This window comes from Charadrius vociferus, unplaced genomic scaffold, assembly GCF_000708025.1.
Source record: "Charadrius vociferus isolate BGI_N301 unplaced genomic scaffold, ASM70802v2 scaffold407, whole genome shotgun sequence".
NCBI classification, from domain to species: Eukaryota; Metazoa; Chordata; class Aves; order Charadriiformes; family Charadriidae; genus Charadrius; species Charadrius vociferus.
In genome coordinates this window covers 1,064,508-1,069,331 of record NW_009649852.1, presented here as the reverse complement: position 1 = coordinate 1,069,331, position 4,824 = coordinate 1,064,508, and positions in this window count along the sequence as shown.

Sequence of the window (4,824 nt, the reverse complement as noted above, 5' to 3'; positions counted from 1 at the left end):
ATTACTTGCTTTTAAAAAAAAAATGTCTAGAAAGGAGCGTGCCCACGAGCTCTGTGTTCAGCACAGCCCCAGTGGTTGCGGGAACAAGGACGAGTCGTCAGTTGTTTGGCACTTTTACCCCAGGAGGGCCCTGAGGTCTGCTCAGGACAGCCAGGTATGTTTCTTGTATGTCCTTGCTGATAGTCAGTGCTTAACGTGACTACAGGACTCCATCCTGTCCTAATCCCAGCTTTGTAGAGAAAAGACACTTCTAAAGCGAGCACAGGAGCAACGCAGTCTTAATTTTTGTTTGCACCATGATTCCTCGCGCCATCTGTCTTGTCAGGTTTTAGGTTTTGGTTTTATTTTGCTCCATCGACATGGCCAGTAGAACCACGGGAACAGACTTTTTTAATGATGATTTTGTAAACAGTGAAGGTTTCTGCTCTGTTTCTTTTCTCCTCCCCACTCTGGCTTGATCGTTGTACAGTACATTATGCAGCTATTCCATTACTCACTTTTTGTCTTGATACAAGTAGTTGAAGAAATTGTATAAGGGGAAAAAGGTTCCTTTTCTTCATGTTGGAATGTCACTGGTACCTCAGCTCTGTTTGATAATATGAAACAACGAAGACAAAAAAAAAAAAAAAAAATCCTTAGCGCTTGAACTAAATAAATACCTGTCTCATTGGAAAGCTCTGGGTCTCTTCTCTAAGTACTTCCAGGGTGGTGGGGGTGCAGGGCATCAGGCTGCTGCTTGCTTGCGCTTTTTGGCTTTGAAGTGCTGCAGGAGCCTTTTGGAAGGGCATGAGTAAGCTTTTGGTTTTGGAGGAAAGGTGGGGGAATTGTGTACTTACTGTTCCTCCGGTTCTATACGGTGTCTCTGCAATTGTTTCCAGCGATCGACGAGTGACGTGGAGGACGGGTACACAGAGCGCGTCCTCTGCCTGCTGCGACTGTGCCTTTCTGGTCCTTTCTCGCTCTTGAAATCCAGCCGGTTTCCTCCGTTCCCTTTCGCAAAGGTGACTCGGGCGCCTTGTGCCTGCTTCAGCTGCCCTGGGTGCTGCCCCGCGATACCCGGTGAGCGTGGGTGAACCAACCCCACCTTCCTTGAGGAGGAGCCTCCTTAAGCCTCCATCTTGCAGGAGATGGCAGACGAGGGCTGCGGGGACGGGTAGGTGAGTACCAGTAACAGAGATGCTCGTGGACGGTTATCCTTGTCTAGTATTCCAGGGAAAATCACTGGATTTGGTCTGGTAACACCAGCAGCCTCATCTCTGTCACTTGTTCAAGCTCTTCTATATTAAAAGGACCGTCGCTAAATTGGTCGTGAAATTTGACAAGCGAGAAACTTGAAGGTAGTCTTGGAGCTGTGGAGATGTGCTGGTGTTAGTCACGGGGGAACAGCCGTACGGTGAGGCCGTACGGGGACGGGTCACTGGAAGAGGCGTTTGTCACTGGGGGGAGCTTCTGTTCCGTGTACTGGCACTGCCAGGTCCTGCCCTGGGTGGGAGCACGGCTCGAGAGCTGCCCGAGGGCTTTAGGGAATGGGACGATGCACCTGAAAACGACACGTTCGCCTCTCAGAAGAGGGTTTAGGATCAGTCTGTTGGAAGGAGCCGAACGTAATAGAAGTGGGTTGTTGTCTCCAGGGTAGCGCTGAAGCATGTTGGTCTCAATTCCTCCATGTTGCTCCCCGTTGCTGTTGAATTAGCTTCACGCTGCTGTTGTACGCAGCCTTGGGGGCTGTCGCCTCAAGTACTGGTATCCCACCTAGATGGATTAAACTGGAACGAAGAGGCTGTCTCTGGGCGAGACATGGCCTGGGGGCACCCATGAGCTCCGGCGTAGGAGCCTGGGCCTGGCCGCTGGCTCGTGGCTGCCGCGGGTCGAGCTCTCTGCTCCCAACCTCGCTGGGTTTTATTAGCTACGGAGTCAGACGGGGAGCGTCTGCCTCGGCTTAGAGGGTGCCTCACGCTGGCGTTTGCTGATGGCTTCTTTGTCTGCTCCGCTGGTGGGGCCAGCCCTGATCTTCCCCGGGCTGGAGGAGCCGCAGCATCCTCCTAGCAGCGTCTGCAGAGCTGCTGCCGCAGCCGACGCCGCTGCACGGTGTCGGGTTTTGCATCCAGCACTCAAATCTAGACCGTGAGAGGGCTTTACCTGATGCAGCGGCACTTTTTTTCCATGCTGGGCATGTACCAGCCCCGAAAGGAAGATACGGGTCAGGCTGCTTCTCGCCCGGCTGCCTGCGACGTGGCTGCGGCAGAGGCTGCCAACGCTCCCGCAGTGAGGAAAGCAGCTGCAAACACCCGGACCTCAGAACAGCCTCTCCCATCTGCGCCGCCGTAGCGCTCAGTGTTCAGCCTCCTCCTCTGCCGCTCTGTCCTTGCCTGAGCTGGGCTTCCCAGGCTGGCCGGGCTTGGGTTTTCATCGATTTGCAAAAGGACCTATTTTTTTTTTTTTTTTCCTCCCTCTTTAAATCACCTTTTCCTTCCCCACCCTGGTCTGAGCACATGCCAAAGTCGACCGCGGCTTTTCAGAAGGTATTTGGGATCCTCGCCCAGCAGCTGAACGTAACCCGCCACCCGAACTGATGCCGTAACCGCCTGGCTCGGGCGCGACGGGAGTTAAACGCCAGCTGAATTGCCATGACAGGAGCAGCTCTGCCCTTCCCTGGAGGATGAGGAGTAGGGCAGGGCCGAAGGCAGCTCAGCAGCTCAGCGGGGTGATGCTCCTGCTGCCCCGTGGCTCTGCCCTGCTGAGTTCGGAGGGAGGAGGCGCTCTGCGAACTGCTGTTTCTGAGTCGAATCTTCCAGGCTTGCCACCTGTTTCTGAGGTTTTGGGTATAAATTAAATCCATCTCGAGCGTTTGCTGTCGGCCACCCGGCGAGCGCGTCTGGAACCAGGATCGTGTTAAAGGCTTGATTAAAGTTCCTGCTAATTAAAGCACTGAAACTGCTCTGTATCCCCCCTGCACAGCCAATCGGTCCATCCGCAGTGCTGCGTGTCCTCGGATATGGGATGTTGGAGGGAGAAAATGGTGTCTGTCGATGCTCTCAGGGCCGGCGGCGGACTTGGCACTGATCTTTCCTGCGTCCATCCCTGCTCGGGAAGAGGGGACGGGTGGAAATTCAAATCTTGATCCTGACATTTGCTGAGGCGTAGCGGCCCGCGATGCAGCTACTTTGTTTCCGGATAAGTGGGTTTTGATCGCAGCGAGGGTCAAGCAGCCGCCAACCGATTGCTTTGCTGTGACATTTGGGGACTAATCTTGTGAGGCTGTTTGTGGGCGTCCTTGGACATTAACCGCTGGTGCCTGGTCCTTGTTGCAGATCCCACCGCGTTAATCCTCGTTTCGGAAGGTTCTTCGAGTCATTTTGGGCTTTGGTTGATGTTTGGAGCTTCAGCAGCTCTCGCTGCTCAGAGAGAGGGGTCGTGTGGGTCTGTATTTGAGTGGGAATGGAGTGGATCAACCCTAATTTCTGTTTCTCGACACTTCTTGTCCCTCTCCGGTCCTGCGCAGCGTCAGTCCCTGTGGGCATCCAAAGCCCCCGCAAAGCCCCTCTCCTGCAGAGCGAAGACCTGAGCAGCGCCCAAACCAGGCCAGATGGTTCTGTGGACGGTGGTTTCTGTTCTTCCAAATTTCTTGTGCTGCTAAATTTATTTTTAACATATTTAATGGCTCCTTCGTTTAGCTTCCTAGCGAGGGGTCTGGCTGCAGTCAGCTGCTCCCACCGACAGCGTGAAGACCCCAGGAATGGCTGCTGGAGGCGCGTGCTGGTCAATCACTGCCCTTTTCGGTGGCCTTGCCTGGATCACTTGGTGTCCCTGAATCTTCAGGAGACCGGCACAGCCCCGCTCGGTAGGAGAGAAGCAGGATCGGCCCTGGGATGTTCAGGTACCTCAGGGATGGGGACTGTGGGGGTCTGAGCTGGGGAAGAGGAGCTTTTGCAGGTCAGCAGCTGGACGTGGCGTAGAAAGGAGTGCCCGTTTCCAGGTTGTGCTGCTCTTGGTGAAGCGTTTCCAGATGTTTCCATCTCCAGGCGTGTCTCGCCCTCGGGTTATGCACCCTGTGTGGCAAATGCCTGCCAGCGGCTCCCGGCCCGCCGCTGGAGACGGGCTCACCCAGGAAAACCTCTGGCTTTTCCCAGAGCTGCCAGCTCCTGGGATTGCTGAAGTCCCTGAGAAAAGAGGGTTTAGGGGATGTCCCGCTGCTCGGCGTGTCCCTACAACTGCCTCTTCCCCGCCTGGCCCAATCCGTCTCGCACCCGCAGGTTATGCTGCTGTGACTCGGGTGCTTTATCCCACCGGAGCTGGGCTCGACTCCGGGGGCTCCGCATCCCCGGCTGCTTCGTTAGCAGCCAGATGCGCTGCTCCGCTCGCTGCGTTTCCCGGCAGATGGGACAGCACCGGGGAGTCTCCTTCGGCGCTAATTGGCGTCGGTGGCAGCTGGGGCTTGTGTGCAGCCCCGGAGCTGAACCAGACTCGTCCCCGGTACCCTGGGACTTGGTGGTGGGGACAAGAGGTTGATGCCCTCCCTGGTTGGCCGCGCTCGCTGCGGGGATGCCCCATCCCTCTGCCCTGCAGCAGGTCCTGCTCCCCCTCTCGTTCCCAGCCGCGTGGAGGAAGGGGCTGTAGCTCTCAAAGCCCTGCTGTTGGGGACACCCTGCAAAGGGTCTTCTGGGCCTGCAGGGACAGGTTTAGGTGGAGGTGACGGCGGAAAATAGGTTGGAAAGAGGGACAGCAGCCCCGTGCGTTAGACAGGGTTTCCCTTTCCCGTCTGCTGTGCGTCCTAAAAGCAGCTGTGGGTTCGTTGTTTCATTTCTCTGTCCTCCCTCCGACCCT